The following is a 19090-nucleotide window of genomic DNA, read 5'->3' as shown; positions in this document are numbered from 1 at the left end:
GGGCCTCGCAGGCGCCCTGGGCAAGGGAGAGGGGATCAGACCCAGCAGGGCAGCACGGACGCACTGGGGGAGTCATAGGGCCTCGCAGGCGCCCTGGGCAAGGGAGAGGGGATCAGACCCAGCAGGGCAGCACGGACGCGCTGGGGGAGTCAGTAGGGCCTCGCAGGCGCCCTGGGCAAGGGAGAGGGGATCAGACCCAGCAGGGCAGCACGGACGCGCTGGGGAGTCAGTGGGGCCTCGCAGGCGCCCTGGGCAAGGGAGAGGGGATCAGACCCGGCAGGGCAGCACTGATGCGCTGGGGGAGTCAGTAGGGCCTCGCAGGCGCCCTGGGCAAGGGAGAGGGGATCAGACCCGGCAGGGCAGCACGGACGCGCTGGGGGAGTCAGTAGGGCCTCGCAGGCGCCCTGGGCAAGGGAGAGGGGATCAGACCCAGCAGGGCAGCACGGACGCGCTGGGGGAGTCAGTAGGGCCTCGCAGGCGCCCTGGGCAAGGGAGAGGGGATCAGACCCAGCAGGGCAGCACGGACGCGCTGGGGGAGTCATAGGGCCTCGCAGGCGCCCTGGGCAAGGGAGAGGGGATCAGACCCAGCAGGGCAGCACGGACGCGCTGGGGGAGTCATAGGGCCTCGCAGGCGCCCTGGGCAAGGGAGAGGGGATCAGACCCAGCAGGGCAGCACGGACGCGCTGGGGGAGTCATAGGGCCTCGCAGGCGCCCTGGGCAAGGGAGAGGGGATCAGACCCAGCAGGGCAGCACGGACGCGCTGGGGGAGGCAGTAGGGCCTCGCAGGCGCCCTGGGCAAGGGAGAGGGGATCAGACCCAGCAGGGCAGCACGGACGCGCTGGGGGAGTCATAGGGCCTCGCAGGCGCCCTGGGCAAGGGAGAGGGGATCAGACCCAGCAGGGCAGCACGGACGCACTGGGGGAGTCATAGGGCCTCGCAGGCGCCCTGGGCAAGGGAGAGGGGATCAGACCCAGCAGGGCAGCACGGACGCGCTGGGGAGTCAGTAGGGCCTCGCAGGCGCCCTGGGCAAGGGAGAGGGGATCAGACCCATCAGGGCAGCACGGACGCGCTGGGGAGTCAGTAGGGCCTCGCAGGCGCCCTGGGCAAGGGAGAGGGGATCAGACCCAGCAGGGCAGCACGGACGCACTGGGGGAGGCAGTAGGGCCTCGCAGGCGCCCTGGGCAAGGGAGAGGGGATCAGACCCAGCAGGGCAGCACGGACGCGCTGGGGAGTCAGTAGGGCCTCGCAGGCGCCCTGGGCAAGCGAGAGGGGATCAGACCCATCAGGGCAGCACGGACGCGCTGGGGAGTCAGTAGGGCCTCGCAGGCGCCCTGGGCAAGGGAGAGGGGATCAGACCCAGCAGGGCAGCACGGACGCACTGGGGGAGTCATAGGGCCTCGCAGGCGCCCTGGGCAAGGGAGAGGGGATCAGACCCAGCAGGGCAGCACGGACGCGCTGGGGGAGGCAGTAGGGCCTCGCAGGCGCCCTGGGCAAGGGAGAGGGGATCAGACCCAGCAGGGCAGCACGGACGCGCTGGGGGAGTCATAGGGCCTCGCAGGCGCCCTGGGCAAGGGAGAGGGGATCAGACCCAGCAGGGCAGCACGGACGCGCTGGGGAGTCAGTAGGGCCTCGCAGGCGCCCTGGGCAAGGGAGAGGGGATCAGACCCAGCAGGGCAGCACGGACGCGCTGGGGGAGTCAGTAGGGCCTCGCAGGCGCCCTGGGCAAGGGAGAGGGGATCAGACCCAGCAGGGCAGCACGGACGCGCTGGGGGAGTCATAGGGCCTCGCAGGCGCCCTGGGCAAGGGAGAGGGGATCAGACCCAGCAGGGCAGCACGGACGCGCTGGGGGAGTCATAGGGCCTCGCAGGCGCCCTGGGCAAGGGAGAGGGGATCAGACCCAGCAGGGCAGCACGGACGCGCTGGGGAGTCAGTGGGGCCTCGCAGGCGCCCTGGGCAAGGGAGAGCAGGACTGGGCCCAGCTCAGCCCCACAACTGCCCCAGGTAAGTGAGAGCAGGATCAGGCCTCGCATGGACCCATGCACAAAAGCAGGGCAGGGCCGAGTGGTGCTGCCCCGCGCCCCAGGCGAGCTGAGCAGCGTGCGCGAGACACACGCTAGTGCACAGTCCCCCACGCACGCGACGCGGCGCTCGCTCCTTTTGAGTCAATAGCTGGAGATTCAGAAGAGCTTCACTCGGACATTCCAGGAGACACCAATATACTCGGCCCAGGCCTAGCTGGGCAAGCCACTGTCCCGGCTGTGTCCTGTGTCACCGTGGAGACGACAGGCCCACTGCTAGAGACCCAGGGATGCCACCCAGCTGGTATTTGAGCAGCTGGGCAGGTTTTCAGGGAGTTGCCAGAAAATAATGTAATCTGCTGGGTTTTAATGTGGGCCTGAAGACTTGCATCACTGCCCCAACACACCGGGCCAGCTAATGATCAAAGCACCTGTGCTCAGCGAGCCGTGCTGCCGTGTCCCTGCTACCACTGGGGATGCCATACGAGATCAGAGCTGGGGGAAACGCGCAGCCGTCGGCCTGTCCACTCACAAGCACTTGCAGCGGGGGTGGCAGAGTTGACTCGTGGTTGGGGCTATGGCCGCCTTGCCCTGGCTTTTTGATTGCTTTGTTGCATTTCAAAGATGGTAACCCATTCTGCATATGCACAAAGGGAAGAGGAGGCTACCTGGGTGTGTTTCTGTGACAGCGCGTGGGGGTCCCCCGCCTCCTGCACCCCCGTAATGGCACGGACAGACTCCGCCAGCCAGTAGAACAGAGGGAGTTTATTGCTTCTCCAGGATACAGCCCAGCACAGATGGAATCTGGTTCCAGGGCAGGCCTAGGATGCCTCAGCCCCCTTGAGATGGGGGAGCCTGGGCCCCTAAATTCCAGCCTGTTGCTGAGGCTGCTTCCTCCATGATCCCCTGACAGAAACTAACTCCCTCTCCTCCAGCCCTGCCCCCAGCCAGGGGCGGCATCCACCTTCCTTTGTTCCTCTCCCTGGGGGGTAGCTGGTCAGACAGGTTGAGAGACCCTCTTTGCATAGTATCCGAGGGGTAGCCGTGTTAGTCTGAATCTGCAAAAGCGACGAGGAGTCCTGTGGCACCTTATAGACTAACTGAAGTGTAGGAGCATAAGCTTTCGTGGGCAAAGACCCACTTCGTCAGATGCATCTGACGAAGTGGGTCTTTGCCCACGAAAGCTTATGCTCCTACACTTCAGTTAGTCTATAAGGTGCCACAGGACTCCTCGCCTCTTTGCATAATGACTCACCCCCTGCCCTGCTGGGCCGTGCTGCAGCCAGCAGCCAGCAGCCAGTGGGGGTCACTCACAGCCCACTGCCCAGCACAGCAACCAGCAAGGTACCCCCACTACGTCACAGTTTCCATATGTGAACGCTTGACGGTCAAAAAATTATAGGTTTGCCCAAAAAGGAGCAGGATTTGATCAAAAGTACACTCACGAATTTAAACCACACTAGCCAAATTTGTGGCCCTGCATTGTCCTAGTAGCAGGCAAGACTTTTTAAAAATGTGTGCTGTGCTGCCGGGAGCTGTACTGTGGGCCTCGGGAAAAGATGTGACTTGTTATCTGGGAAGTGAACTGAACGGTGTAACTAGCAGAGCAGTGTCTGCACGGGCAGGAATTCCTTCTGTACCAGCGGGGAAACCCCTCACTCCAAGTATGTATTTCATCATTCTGAATACTGTTAACTGACAGTAACGTAGCGTTATGTAAGAACCCTCTTCCCGGCACTTGTTGGCTGGCAGGACAGTGATTTTCTCCCAGCACTTTCTCACAAAGTCTGGTTTCCATGTTCTTTCAGAACTTTCATTGTTTTATGAATTACTTTTGCATTAGGTCCTAGATTTGTCTGTTTTCTGCACAGTTCTCAGTGCGTCCTGATGACGATGAACTATTGATTAATGTAGCTGACCCCTTTATCCAAGGCAAGAGGTGGGTTAAAACACGTGACATACCAGGTCCACCAACGAGGGACGGCAAAGCCACGGAGCCAGAGACCCTTTACAACTCCACCAGAGTACTGCCACAGCACACGCCAGGCAGCTGTGAGCGCTGTGGGGTGGGGACGGCACTGAGGGCTGGCTGCCCCAAGCCCGCCCCTTCCACGAATAACGGGCCAGCCCCGCTCGCCCAAGGGCCTAGCAAGGCTCTCACCCCATGGTGACAGTTACACAGACACAAACCCACACCTTACATCACATACAGAAGTATTTGTGCTCGGTGAGAATGCGGCAGCACTCACTGGATTAAGAAGCTGTGCTATCGGATGTTGCCAAAACCCAGCTGTGAGAGTCCCTGTCTCGAGCAGACCTGGCACACCACTTGTGATTGTGTTATCCACCAAAACTCAACTGCCACACTAGGGACACAGACAGTTACCCGGTTCCTAGGGCTCAAGGTGTAACCCTGTTCATATGCAGAGCCGCCCTGGCCAGTTCATAGGGCTCGGGGCATCTCCCTGCAGGTTTGCACAGTCTTTTGCCAGTGAAAGAGCCTCACTCCGAACAGCCTTACTCTGTTTATGATCATTGCCAAGCAAGCAGCGTGTCACGCTAAGCCCGCAGCCCCATGCTTAGCAACCTGATGAAGGCAGGCAGACTTCCCGCGGGCCAGGCAGGCCAGTCTCACGGGATTCTAGCTGCTGCCTGTAACAGTTGTGCAGAGGAGCCTGCAGCGCTGGTCTTAGGCTGTCTTTTGGAGGCGAGTTCTTCAGCCACGTCTTTCTGTTCGGCTGGTTTCCTCCTTGGGCCCAGTTTATAGAGCGACATTTGAGGGCCACGTGGCTAGACCGTAACCAATTACTTTACAAAAACTTTACTAACCAATTATAACCTAGTGTGACAATTACCTAGCCAGTCCCATCCCACCACCTTCGCTTATTCACACCTAGAAGAACGGGGGCCGGGAGCGCACACAATCTACGAGCCTGCCCCAGGCTCTGGAGTGTCGCTCTCCGGCCAAGACCCACGTCAGGAAGTGGCTCTGTTTTCTTTGGGGTTTTTGTGCTTGGCCCCTGACTGATTGTTCTGTGGGTCAGCGCCCCCCCCGTTCCCCGCCCCTGTTTCTCTTTAACCCTCCTGAGATCTGTTTCCTTATCTGGTGATAGTGGGGGCAGCCTGTTGTAATGCGATGTCCATGGAATGCGAGGGGAGACGCCCTGCTTCAGGGCTGCTGCTCTCCAGTCTGGCTGCAGGTGAAGGCCTTGGCCCTCCCATAGGCTCCGGGAGAAGGCTGTGCGCGTCCTAAGCCACTGGCCTTGCCTCTCATTCTGAGCTCTCCCGTGAGGACAACGCGCCCTGGCATTGTCAGGTGCAGCAGGGCCACAGGAATCCCCCCCCAGCAAGGGCAGGATCGGGCCCCTCAGCGACGCACGGACACCGGGGGCTGAGTCGAGCCAGCAGGACTGGGCGGGAGGGAGATGGCGACCCCGCAGCAGGTAGGGCTCAGCGGGCCGGCTGCCTACGCTGGGGGCAGGACCCGGGGGAGGGAGCCGTTTGCAGCCGGGATCGAAGCGGTGTCGCACCGGGGTGGGCGCGGCGAGGTGTGAAGGGTCCATGTGCGCGGCGGGCGCAGGGACCCCCTGGCCCCAGCCAGCCCCGCACCTGCCCCGCACGGCCGAGGGGAGCGGCCCCGGGGTGCGTGCGCTGCGGGAGCCGAGACTTTGGCCAGGTGCGGGCCCGGCTCCTCCCACCGCCTCACTGCGCAAGGCGGCGGCTCCCTGCGGACCGGCTGCCGGCGCACAAAGGGTCCGGGAGCCGCGCCCAGGCCGGGGATCCCCGCGCCTCCCCGGCCCGCCCCGCGCCCCTGCCTGCTGCGGCCGCCGGGCTGAGCAGCGAGCGGGGCAGACGCCGCAGAGGGAGCCGGGCGGCTCTGCCCGGCCGCCGCAGAGGTAGGGCCCCGCCGCCGGGAGGGGGACGCACCTGCCGATGCCGGAGCCGCTGCTGCGCTTCCTCGCCCACTGGCGCTCGGCGCGGGGTCTCGGACGCGCAGCGGCTGCGCTGGCGCCGGGGCGGGGAGAGCGGGGCCAGGCTCGGGGGCGAAGGCAAAACGTGCCGCGCTCTCCAGTCACCGGCGCCGGGCCCCGGAGCAGCGGCCCCTGCGCGGCGCGGGGAGGAGCGGAGCCGTCGGGCGCGGAGGGGCTGTGCCCCGGCTCGGCTGCAGGCTGGCAGGGCTCCGGGCAGCGCTTCGGGGATCTCCCCTCCCCCAGTCGGGGCAGGGCTCCCTGGTCCGGGCCTGCAGGGGCAGCGCCTGGGAGTAGTGGCTGGGGCCTGGGCTCCCACCCCCGGAGCTGTCCTTGTCTGCAGGGACCAAGTGGCCCGCCAGCGCCGGCTCCCCGCATGGGGCTGCGCGCTCCCACCCCCGCCTGGCACCCCCCGAAGCAACTGGCCCCACCCCGTCCCCTTGGGTAGCCACTGCCTTGCTGGGGTTGGGGTTGGGAAGGTCTGAGTGGCTTGTCCCTTGGGGTCCCTTGGGGGAGGGAAGCTGCTTTGGAAATGGGGTGGTCTCGGGCGAGGTTCTGTAGGGCCTGGGACCGTCGCCCTGCCTTGGGTCGTGAGACCCCCTCCTGGTGCTGGCGAAAGCTGCTCCCTATAGCACCAGGAGGGGGTGCTGGACAGGCGGGTGCTCTGTGACTGGGGGGCCTGTTTCCGCTCCTCCCTTGTCACGTATCCGGGCAGAGTTCCTCTGGGCGGCTCCACTGGCTCCATCCGCAGCTTCGAGGAGCAGCGGGCGCTGCCTGGGGCTCCCAGCTCGGCGGCCCCGTCCGGTTCCCTCGTTCTAAGCCTTTGACCTGCACCCTAGACCCTGTTTTATATTAATTGTCCCAAGGAATCAGTTGAGCCCCAGGTCCAGTCGTCCCTCCTGCAAGGCGGGGGGAGGGGCTTTTAGAAGTGGGCGGGCTGACGCCGGCCTGCTCCTGGGATTTCAAATGGTGCCTTGGATCGCCCTTAGCGTGTGCAATGCAAGGAGGCCGTCAGCCTGGGACACGCCTGTGCTGAGCCCCCACGCTGCGGGAAGTGTCTGCTGCCCCCCAGAGGCGGGGACTGACTGGGGCATCCCCCGAATGCCACTTCCCACTCACCACCTGCTGATTACTCTGGGGCGCCCATGCCCTGGTTCTTGGTTGAGCGCTGCATGTATGGGTCTAGGCTGAGTGAGCAGCGCAGCACCACAGGCCTCCCCTCGCTGTGCACGTGTCCAGTGACGGTCTGGGACACGTGGGTGGACAGGTGTGTGTGCGCACTAACGACACGCTTGCTCTCCCGGTCGGGGTGAAGGCCGATGCTCTCGGGCGTGCGTGGCCCGGCGTGCGTGTGGGAGGAGAGCTGTGTGGGACGCGTGTGGGAGGAGAGCTGTGTGGGACGCGTGTGGGAGGAGAGCTGTGTGGGACGTGTGTGGGTGGACAGGTGTGTGCACACTAACGACACGCTTGCTCTCCCGGTCGGGGTGAAGGCCGATGCTCTCAGGCGGGCGTGGCCCGGCGTGCGCGTGCGGAGTGCAGTACCTGCACTAGCATTTCAGCCCTGGACTCCAGACTCGGGGCGGGCTCCCAGGGACATACCCTGCAGGCTGCTGCTCACCCACGGGGTGGATGGAGGAGCTGCGGAGAGCCGTGGCTCGGGCCGCCGGATCGGACTGCGTGTAGCACAGTATTCTTGCGTGGCAGGTCCCAGTCATGCAGCTGGCCCTTGGCCCCGGGGCCTGCTGCTCCTGGGCCCTGTCTTGCTTTGGGGGGGACTCCAGCCTCAGGCTCTCTAGGGTGTTCAGGTGGGTCTCGGGAAGCAGAGCGATGGGCTGCCCCACCGGTCCCAGCTGCGAGCCAGCTGTTACCTGTCTGGGGCCGGGCCAGCCACTGCTGTTACCCACGTGGATTTCTGGCCCAGGTTTGGCTCAGTGACCGTGGCTCAGTGCGGGTCACCCCCCAAGGAGCTGTACCGGCCTGGGAGTATAGCTCACCCCATGGCTTGTGGGAGGCAGAGGCACGGGGTGAGCAGCCGACTGGCCCAGGGCAGTGCAGCAGCTGTGCGGGCACGAAGTCCAGGCAGAGCTTGAAGGATGCGAGGGGCAAGCTGGGCTCAGGCTGCCCCCCAGGCTGGCGGTGAGCACCTTCCCGCACTGTGTAGTTAACCCCAGAGCCCCTTGTGGGTTCCAGCCAGTCCGGCCTCCCAGGTGCTGCCTGTTGGGTGCCGCTTGCTGCTGTTTCTCATAGGAGGGAGCCACTTGCTGGCAGTTTGGAATCCAGCTCAGAGCTGCCTGGTGACACGTGTGGAGGCAGGAGACCTGGTGTCTAACTCAGTCCCCCTGAGTGAGGGCAGGCGCCCCCCCCAGCTGTTCTAAGGGCTCCGGTGCAGTAGCAGCTCGTGCTGCCTGCTGAGCAGTGCTGCGCGCCACGGAGATGACGAGCGGAGCTGGGTGATATTGACAAGTGCTGTAGTCAGGACAAGGGCGTTCCTGCCTGCGGCAGAGCGTGCTGGCAGGAGGAGGGGGGACTTATCGAACGCTCTTGGGCCCGGGCAGCAGGGCCACATGCAGCCCGAGGGAGTTGGCCCTGCCACAGTTTGAACCAGCGGCTCCAGGGACTCTGCGTGCCCTCCCCAGTGCTTGGAACACTAAGCAGTCCCCTGTGGCATACCTAGAGACATGCGCCTGCTGCTGGTGCACCCTGGGCTGGAAGGAGCCTGGCCTGGCAAGTGCTGCTAGCAGCTGTTCGAGGCGCCAGGCCCTGCCGTGGTGGCAGGCGTGAGGGTGCTCGGCACGGTGCAGGATCAGGCTCCTGGGGCCGTTCTGGGTGGGGGGTGCCTGGCGGGGCTGGGCTTTGCCACACTCCGTTCCCAGGGCAAGGTTAGCTCTTGGAAGGCTCCAGGCATCTGTGGAAGATCTCAGCCCTGGGTGTCTGGAGGCAGGGTTGGGTGGCAAGAGTAAAGACTCCTGCATTGTCTGTGGAGGGAGTGGTCGCTCTGTCCCTTACCAGGCCGTGCTCTTCGGGGTTCTTCCTCCGGGTAATTTCAAGTAACCTTTTATTGTAGCCCTCTCCGGACCTAATCCAGTTCGCCCCTGCGAGCCCTTGGGCTTCACGAGAGCTGCAGGAGCACAAGGGTGGGCAGAATATTGCCCGTGGGTTTCCGGCAGACCTAGGAAGGGTTCCGGCTGCCGCCGTTGTTCCATCCGTAGCCCTGTAGCGATGGTTTGGAGGCACAGGGAGGGGATGTACTTTAACCCAGTTCCGGGTTATTTGCAACAGGCTCACTCAGCAAGTTAACATGATTGGAGAACACGCTCCAGATCCATTGATGGAAGTCATTTGAAATTCATCCCGGCCAGGAGGATGTACCAGCAACTGTCCCCCCGCCCGTGCAAAGAGCTGCTGTGCCACCCCCCCCCCCCCGAAATCCCTGGAAAGGCCCCGGGCCCAGCCGTCTGTGTGCACAAACCCTCTGCTCCCGCTAGTTGAGCCATTCGTCTGTCTACACTGTGGCCCCAGCCTGGATCCAGAGCTGGGTGTGCCAGTGCTGTGTGTGTGGGGACTGCAGGCCAGATGCAGCTGCAGTGCGAGCATAGTGCGTCCTGATGCTGCTTCCTAGTTACGTGGACTCGGAGATGGTGCCCCCGCCCCTAGTCGAGGTGCATTCGAGAGCCCCAAGGCTTCCCAGCTGCCTGCCTGTGTCACTGTGCTGAGGGACGCCCCAGTGGGACCTGGCGCTGAGCACAGCTGGTCAGAAGCATGGACACGCGTCTCATAACACGTCCACCTCCAGAACTGGAGGAGTTGCTCCTTTGACCTGCTGCGTCACTGAGCTGCCGGCTTGGGCTCTCAGCTCACCTGCGCTGCAGAGCTGCCGTGGGGCGGAGCTCAGGAAAGAGCCCCCACAGCAGCCTGATCTCTTCCCTGAGGAGCCAAGTTCTGGGAGAGCTGGAGCCACAGGGTGTTGGCTGGCGTTGCTGGATGGTGTGTTTGGCAGTCGGTGCAGCGGGCAAGGTGAACCTGGGGAGGGCTTGCTGGGGCTCAGGCACCATTGTGCCATGGGGCACCCACAAGGCTGTGCTTCCTGCTTACTCAGCGAGCTCCTTGGGATAGACGTCCATGTTAGGCTGGCGGCCAGCCGGCACAGTGATTGGCGCAACTGAAATGTGGAGGCAGAAATTGATCTATTTGTTTTTTGGACTCTGTTGTAGTGTTGGCCTTCACACTATCCTCTGGCAAGGAGTTCCACAGGTTGGCTGTGTGTTGTGTGACAAACTTCCTTTTGTTTGCTTTAAACCTGCTGCCTATGAATTTCATTTGACTCTTTATTGTTGTATTTATGAGAAGGAGTAAGCAACACTTCCTCATTCACTTTCTCCAGGCCAGCCATGATTTTATAGACCTTTATCATATCACCCCATAGTCATCTCTTTTCGAGCTGAAAAGGCCACTTTTATTCTCTCCCCATACAAAAGCCATTCCATGCCCCTAATCGTTCTTGTTTCCCTTTTCTGACCATTTCCACTGCTAATATCTTGTTTGCAGATGGGGAGCCACAGCTGCACGCAGTTTGAGGAGTGGGCGTACTATGGGTGTATGCTGGGGGATGCGCTGTTTTCTGTGTTGTGTTTATCCCTTTCGTAATTCTGCCCAGCATAGGGATGAGAATGTTGAACTGGTTGGGGCGGGAGCAGGCAGGGTGCTTCTCCAGCCCCTCCCCCCCCCAACTCCCTTAATCTGTTCACCAGTTAACCAATGAAATGGGGTTTTACATCCTCAGCGGAACGTGCTGTTCCCTTTTGGACTGCTGTTGCTCATGGAGTAAGTGTTTTCATCAACCACCCGCAGTGCCTGCAAGATCTGTGTCTTGAGCGGTAACAGCGAATTTACCCCCATCGCTGGGGTCACGGTTTTCAATGTGCGTTACTTTGCATTGATCACCACTGAACCTCATCTGGAAGAAAGTGCTACAGTGGGGCTGCCGAGGCGTTTCCCTGCTGTGCAGAGGCTGGGAGTGAGCAGCAGGGGATGGATCACTTGCAGGTTGCCTGTCACTCCCTCTGGGGCACCTGGCATTGGCCGCTGTCCAAAGGCAAGTGGCTGGGCTAGATGGGCCTTTGGTCTGACCCAGTTCTCAGGGATCCTTGTCCCCAAGTGCAGGAAGCTGGCAGTCTTGGCAAAGGCCAGGCAGCTTTCCATATGCTGCGCCAGGAGATGTGGTGAGGGGCTGACGCTGAGCCATGGAGTGAGGGGCGGGGCAGGAACAGTTGTGCTGTCCTGAACAGAGTCCGAAGAATTCATAGTAAGTAAGCGGAGACGCTCCCTGCGCCGCGGTCCCTTGCCGTGTTCGGGGGCGAAGTCTGGCCTGTGCTGCAGCAGTGTAATGCAGGTGCCTTGGTGGCCTTGCAGAGCGTGACAGTCTCCTTCTTGCAGGACAGTGTGTGTGTGGCGGGGGGCGGCTGCGCAGCCCTGAGATGAAGGGGAAAGACGGGGCCTGCTTAACGCCGCGTGGAACCTCGGTAAGGGTGTTAAAATGCGGCTAATCGCCTACTCGATGGACTAGTCAGTAGGCGCGTCCGCATTGCCCCTTCGCCATGTGCGAAACCCCAGCGGGGCTCTTGCGCATTTCAAAGCCACGGAGCCGGGGTGAGTGGGGGACTGTCCGTGCTAGGGGCTCCCCTGCCCCTTTAATCGCAGAGGCAGCCGTGTCAAACGGGCAGGGCCAGCACAGCTGATCAGCTGCATGGCCGCTGTCCCTTGGAAGCTGCCACCTCCACGCGATTCAAAGGGGCGGCAGGGGAGCCCGGGCTCTGCTGAGCACTCCCCAGCCGCCCCCAAGCTCTCTGCCAACCGGGATCAGCTGGGGAGCCCCCAGGTTCCACGTGGCACTTCCCTGGAACCCAGAAACGCGGAGGGGATTCCCCAGCTGCCCCCGGGCTCCAGGGCTGCCCCTTTGAATCCCCGCAGAGCCGGTGTTTAAAGGGGCAGCCCTGCACAGCTGATCCCGGGCTCCAGGGCTGCCCCTTTGAATCCCCGCAGAGCCGGTGTTTAAAGGGGCAGCCCTGCACAGCTGATCCCGGGCTCCAGGGCTGCCCCTTTGAATCCCCGCAGAGCCGGTGTTTAAAGGGGCAGCCCTGCACAGCTGATCCCGGGCTCCAGGGCTGCCCCTTTGAATCCCCGCAGAGCCGGTGTTTAAAGGGGCAGCCCTGCACAGCTGATCCCGGGCTCCAGGGCTGCCCCTTTTAATCCCCACAGAGCCGGTGTTTAAAGGGGCAGCCCTGCACAGCTGATCCCGGGCTCCAGGGCTGCCCCTTTGAATCTCCACAGAGGCAGTGTTTAAAGGGGCAGCCTGCTGCACAGCTGATCCCGGGCTCCAGGGCTGCCCCTTTGAATCCCTGCAGAGCCGGTGTTTAAAGGGGCAGCCCTGCACAGCTGATCCCGGGCTCCAGGGCTGCCCCTTTGAATCCCCACAGAGCCGGTGTTTAAAGGGGCAGCCCTGCACAGCTGATCCCGGGCTCCAGGGCTGCCCCTTTGAATCCCCGCAGAGCCGGTGTTTAAAGGGGCAGCCCTGCACAGCTGATCCCGGGCTCCGCTGTGCAGGTGCCGCCTTGGGGTTTCACAGGAAATCGACGAGTCCTTTGCACCCTTGGCTCTTGGTGCCCGGCAGCGAGCCCAGCGGCTTTCAGGCCTGCTAGGTGGCTGATGGGCAGGAATTCTCCGTCGCGGCTTCCCTCGTGTTCCCTGCTCAGCACCCTCCAGGCAGCGCGGGGCAGCGCCGCACTCTGGAGTCTGGGTGGGGGGTGGGGGCCGCGAGCCGCGGCGATGGTCCCAGGGAGCGCCGGCGCTCAGTGACCTTAAAGCCAACTGGTTCCAAGACCGCTTGTGGCTCAAGAGCTTGGCTGCCATTGGGCCCCAAGGGGAGTGCGCGGCGCTGGGCTCCAGCCCTGCTGAACATCTGTGAGGCGAGCTGATGCCGGGAGAATCCGCGTCCTGCTTCGGGGTGCAGACTGTCCCTGTCGTGGGGCCAGGAGGGCGTTCCACACCCTGCCCGTCCTGCTTCGTGGGCAGGGAGACTTACTGCTGGGGCTGCTCAGCGATCCCTCCCCGGGGGTGTCGGGCAGGCGGGTGCGGAGTCGGTGTGACCCTTTTGCCCCATGCCGAGGAGGAAGACGTGGGGCTAGGCAGTGACGGGGCTCTGCTCCGACGGCGGCTGTCTCTAGTGTCCGCCTGCTGCAGCGCCTTTGCTCCTGGGCCAGGCACGAAGCGCAGCCGTGGGGTGTGTTGGGCGCAGGGTGTGCGGGAGGTGCCTGGGCGGGGGTCTCGTGGCGCCGGAAGGGTTAGCGAGTGTTGCAAACAGAAGGAGAGTGGCACGGGGAATGCCATGGCCACAGCAGATGGTGCCCAGCTGGTTCTCTGCCCTGAAGGCCCCTGTGTGCGCCAATCACGTGTACCCTCTCCACAGCCCTTGGCAGCAGGAACTAACCCGTCCTTGGAGTTCAGCTGCAGAGACGGGGCTGCCTGTGGTCACCCAACGAGCCCGGCTCATTGGCTGTGTAGCACTGTCCTGCCAAAGGGGAAGGCTTCTCCCGGAGTAGCCCTGGTGTTCGGGACAACTGGCCCAATTGGCTGCGTGTGTTGTGCTGAAGGAGCTCAGTTCTGGGCTTACGCTCCCCCCCCTCCCCCCCCGAAAGACACAGCTGAGAGTTTCTCGCATACCTGGCTAGGACCAAGTACCACAGAACATGATAAGAGAGGAAATTGAGCTGAAACTTCCAGGCTTTATTATATGGTACCCTGAACCCTCATGCAAAGTCCATGGAAACTGATTAGATAGCTGCCCGGGAGGCAGTAGGGGCTGTGCAGCCCCACTGAACTGCGCGGGACCCTGGGGGTGAGGCGGAGGGAGCCTCTGGCTGGGTTTTATGACAGGCAAAGCAAGCCAGCTAGATAACGTTAATATCCCTGAAACTCAAACACAGGGCCAGCCCTTTCACCGCCGCTCAGTGCAATCTGGGGGGTGGATTGCAGAACCGGGGTCATGGGCCTGGGTTGGAAGCCGGGATAACGGCCTGTTCTGCAGCACTGTTGCTGTCCGATTCCAGACAGGCGGCTGCGCAGAGGCCCTTACAGTCCACTGGGGACATCACGCAGCTAGAGACTAGAACAGAGACCCAGTGGGGAGGGAGTTGGGAAAAGAAGGGGAGCCTGAACCCCAGCAACACATGGAAAGGGCTGGATCTCTGGCTCCAGGCCTGCTGTTAATACCCACGGGATGGAGCTCCCTTGCAGCCAGTTTGGAGACTCCAGCCTGTTGCTTTTAGACAGACAGACAGGGCTTCTGCACAGCTTCTAACGCATGTGACGTAGTGGGGGGGTACCTTGCTGCACAGCCCAGCAGGGCAGGGGATGAGTCATTATCCAAGGGGGCTCCGAACCTGTCCGACCAGTTATCTCCCAGGGAGCGGAACAATGGGAAGAAGGGGAGTGGAGCCCTGGCTGGGGGCAGGGCTGGAAGTGCGGGAGTTCGTTTCTGTCTGGGAGCATGGCGGAGACAGCCTAGGGGAAGGGGCTGGGACTTAGGGGCCCAGGCTCCCCCATCTCAAGGGGGGCTGAGGCACCTTAGGCCTTCCCTGTAACCAGATGACATCTGTGCTGTGCTGTATCCTGGAGAAGCAATAAACTCCCCTGTTCTACTGGCTGGGGGAGTCTGTCTGTGCCATTACGGGGGTGCAGGAGACGGGGGACCCCAACGCGCCGTCACACGTGGGACTGATGAAGTGGGCTGCAGCACACTACAGCTTGTGCCCAAATAGCTGTGTGGGGTCGGTAAGGTGCTGTTACACTCACACGCCTACCCCTCGGAAATGCATCACACGATCGCTCCGCTCCAGTCACCTCTTGGACCACGTGTGTTTCTCCTCGGGCTAAATCAAGAATCCCCCCTCCCCCGTGTGTCCCGGGGCTAGCTGCTCCAAGAGGCTAATGATGCTTTCTCTCTCGTTCCATCCTCTGATGATACGGCCCCATCGCTAGGAGAGTAGCTGACCTCCTCCATTAGTACTGGGCTTTCTGTTTCTGTAGCATCGTTACTTCCCCTGAGCACTTCACTGCCGCTGTCTCTGTCTGGGCGCACCCCTGCCTGCGAGGAGGCCGGGTGTTTCTGTGGCATTAAGTGCGCCCAGGCCAGGCTAGAGATTTGCTCCCTAGTCGCGGTAGCTGTGGACCCTTTGCTGCTGTCCCTAAGGACGGTGATGGTAATGTGCAGCATAGACGCCTGGGCTTAGCTGGGCTCTTTCTGACCTGCTCACAGTGACTGAGGGCTCTTCTGTGAGGCTGTGGATTAGCATGAGATCACTGTACAGGCAATTAGCAAGTGCAATCAATTGCTCATTGGCGCTCCACCTCCTCCACGTTTTGCTGTTCGTATCCTCCCTGCTACTCTCCTCTCTAAAGCAGAGACCGTTCAACGGGAAGAGCCAAAGGCTTCGTGGTCTGTGCTGTGAGCACAGCATTTCTGTGAACTCTGATCTCATCCCTGACCCCTCTGAGCGTGACAGCTCAGCCGATCCAGCGCAAGCAAATGGAACGGGGCCAGTTTCACCCTGGCTGGAACGAATGGGGCAAGGTGCCCTCTCGGTTCCGCAGGGTAAAACCAGACTGATGGTTGATGGCGGGCGTTCACGTTGCTGAGCCCCAGCAGAGAGTGAATTTGTTCCTCTTGTAAGGAAGAAAGGTTGGTTGGGATTCTCCTGGGGCCTAGGAGGTCACACCACTGCGGTTCTCAGGCAACAGGCTGTCGGGCTGTGCAGTCAGCCTGCTTTAGCCCTGCTGCCCCGCTGGGCTGTTAGCCTGAAATCCCTCAGTCGGGGCGATCGAATCTGAGAGGCATGGCAACCCCCCCCCCCTCGCTGTGGAGAGAGCAATGTACCAGACCCCCCACGTCCCGCGAGCCACGCCGCTTCAGGTGGAACACGTGGCACCAATTTCTTGGCAACAGAAGAATAGACGGTTGCACCGGTTCTGCTGAATGGTGCGTCGCAAAGCAGGTTAACGCACCAATACAACAAAATGGCAGTCTGAGCTCTCGAGCCCGGAGCGGGTTTGAATCGAGAGCGTCTCACCCGTAGCTGCTACACGCGGTCCCCACGCCTCCTCCACAGCAGGCTGCTCTTGCTGCCTGAGACCTCTCTCCGCTCACTCTTCGGCCCTCGGTGTTTCCGGGGGGGCCCGGTGGTGATTCACTTCCCCCTTTTCATATTTTCCTGTGTGACGGGACTTTTGTTTCTAGCCAAGCTCCCCCTGGTTTGTGGGAAAATACAGGCGTTAAAATGGGGTCTGGGGTCACCTCAAGTCACATGCCTTGATCAGTCGTGGGAGCCATTATCCACACCCTGGCTGAAGCAGCCGCAGGTGAGGGTTAGGGGTGTAACTAACGGGCGGGTGTGTAACTGCTGGTTTTAGCGGTTACCCATTTTATGTGGGGGTGGGAGGAGGCAGGAGCCAGTCAAGAGGCAGCAGCATGAGGGGAGATGTGCACGGGGAGTCGGCTTGAACGCTGCTTCCTTTGTGTGCTGTCTCCCACCTACGCCCCCCCCAGCACCATCTCCTGCTCCTCCCCCACCCCCTGCCTCCGTGGGAGGCAGCAAGGGGGGAGTAGGCAGCTCCATGGAACTGACAGGCAGACAGCTGGCTTGAAAGCTGCTTCCCTGCGTGTCTCAGCTCCGGCCCATCTTCCCTTCGCTGCTGCCTCTGATACAGAGGCGGCAATGGAGGGGCGAGGAGCAGCTGGCTCCATAGGAGTCGAGCCAGTATGCGACGGGAGTCTGCTTGAAAGCCAACTTACTGCACGTACTGGCTCCCGCCTGCCCCCCGCCCCTCCACACTGCTGCCTCTGTGGGCCTGGCTCCCGCCTGCCCCCCGCCCCTCCACACTGCTGCCTCTGTGGGCCTGGCTCCCGCCTGCCCCCCGCGCCTCCACACTGCTGCCTCTGTGGGCCTGGCTCCCGCCTGCCCCCCGCCCCTCCACACTGCTGCCTCCATGGGCCTGGCTCCCGCCTGGCCCCCGCCCCTCCACACTGCTGCCTCCGTGGGCCTGGCTCCCGCCTGCCCCCCGCCCCTCCACGCTGCTGCCTCCGTGGGCCTGGCTCCCGCCTGCCCCCCGCCCCTCCACACTGCTGCCTCTGTGGGCCTGGCTCCCGCCTGGCCCCCGCCCCTCCACGCTGCTGCCTCTGTGGGCCTGGCTCCCGCCTGCCCCCCGCCCCTCCACACTGCTGCCTCTGTGGGCCTGGCTCCCGCCTGCCCCCCGCCCCTCCACGCTGCTGCCTCCGTGGGCCTGGCTCCCGCCTGCCCCCCGCCCCTCCACGCTGCTGCCTCTGTGGGCCTGGCTCCCGCCTGGCCCCCGCCCCTCCACGCTGCTGCCTCTGTGGGCCTGGCTCCCGCCTGCCCCCCGCCCCTCCACACTGCTGCCTCTGTGGGCCTGGCTCCCGCCTGCCCCCCGCCCCTCCACACTGCTGCCTCTGTGGGCCTGGCTCCCGCCTGCCCCCCGCCCCTCCACACTGCTGCCTCTGTGGGCCTGGCTCCCGCCTGCCCCCCGCCCCTCCACACTGCTGCCTCTGTGGGCCTGGCTCCCGCCTGCCCCCCCCGCCCCTCCACACTGCTGCCTCTGTGGGCCTGGCTCCCGCCTGCCCCCCGCCCCTCCACGCTGCTGCCTCTGTGGGCCTGGCTCCCGCCTGGCCCCCGCCCCTCCACGCTGCTGCCTCTGTGGGCCTGGCTCCCGCCTGCCCCCCGCCCCTCCACGCTGCTGCCTCTGTGGGCCTGGCTCCCGCCTGCTCCCCGCCCCTCCACGCTGCTGCCTCTGTGGGCCTGGCTCCCGCCTGCCCCCCGCCCCTCCACACTGCTGCCTCTGTGGGCCTGGCTCCCGCCTGCTCCCCGCCCCTCCACGCTGCTGCCTCTGTGGGCCTGGCTCCCGCCTGCCCCCCGCCCCTCCACGCTGCTGCCTCTGTGGGCCTGGCTCCCGCCTGCTCCCCTATGCTGCTGCCTCCGTGGGAGGGGGCGGGCAGCTCCAGAGGAGCTGGCACTCCCAGGGAGCTGGCTCTCCACGGAGAGGGGCAGCCAGGGAAGGTGCCGGTGGTAGTTGGGGTTAGCCAAGAAGCCCAGGCTTATTGGTGAGCTGGGGGAATGGCTACACGCTCACATCCCGGTGAGGGTAAGTTTCCCATGGCCCGTTCAAGTGGAATAGGCCGTTTAAGCTTTGTGGGGTTTCTCCGGAGCAGGCACACCCGGAATACAGATGCGTGGGCAGTATTGAACGTGCATCTACAAATGGCGCATGCATGCCAATGGGATAATCCCGGTCAGCACCCGTTGGCTCGGCTGTGGACACCACGTGACTTGTGTACAGCGCACCACAGCCCAGTCGTAGCGCTGCGGCGTCACCCCCTGGCGTACTGCCGGAGTGAGCCCCGCTCCCGGGGCTGCCCGCTTCCAAACGGTGACGGCCACACGCTGCTCCCCCCAGAGCGCAGCTCCAGGAAGGCGGCTGTGTGCACCCTAAGGGTCTGCATCCCACCGCCCAGTGCTGGTTCCCCAGCCCCAGAAGGGACGGCCTGCCCTGTGAGTGCCCGGTGAGCACCTGAGTTACTCAGAATGTCCTTCAGGGTGACACAGGAAAAAGAGGAGCCGGCAGCGTGAGGCCGCTGCTCCAGGTGGACTTTTGGAGATTGTCAGGGCACCGATCAATGCAGTCCACTCCGCAAGCAAGTCCCGACAGAGCATTTCCCTGGCCAAGATGCTGCTGTGGGAGGGGATTTTATGCCGCTCTCAAGGTGAACAAACTTCTGGGAACCGGGTCTGCTGTTCCGCATTTATGGCTCTCGTCACTGTAAATCTTTATTGCCAATGACTGAGCTTGTGGGCTGCTGTGAGAACAAATAAGCATGTGTGGTATTTACTGCTCCGGCTTCTTGAGTGTGATGCATTTTTCCAACCTAATTGGGACCAAAAGCTCTTGTTAATTGCATATTCCCAGCTAACCTGTGCTCTCCTCAGCCACAGCTGATCTACGAGCCCTGCTCTTGGGGAAGCGAATGGGACTTTGCCTTTTGCG

The 19090-nt window shown here is 62.9% G+C and overlaps 1 protein-coding gene across 1 annotated transcript in view; it reads left to right on the top strand.

Annotated features, from left to right (window-relative positions):
• Positions 1-5547: 5547 nt before the first annotated feature.
• CORO2A (coronin 2A) overlaps positions 5548-19090 on the top strand; it is a 74812-nt gene continuing 61269 nt past the window's right edge. The window contains exon 1 of the mRNA XM_075914999.2: positions 5548-5914. The gene's annotated coding sequence lies outside the window, so the exon portion shown is untranslated. The remainder of the gene's footprint in view (positions 5915-19090) is intronic.

This window comes from Pelodiscus sinensis, chromosome 6 (assembly GCF_052426305.1).
Source record: "Pelodiscus sinensis isolate ZL-2025 chromosome 6, ASM5242630v1, whole genome shotgun sequence".
Lineage (NCBI taxonomy): Eukaryota > Metazoa > Chordata > Testudines > Trionychidae > Pelodiscus > Pelodiscus sinensis.
The sequence above is the reverse complement of the archived record's forward strand: the minus strand, read 5'-3'. Positions and strand labels throughout refer to the sequence as shown.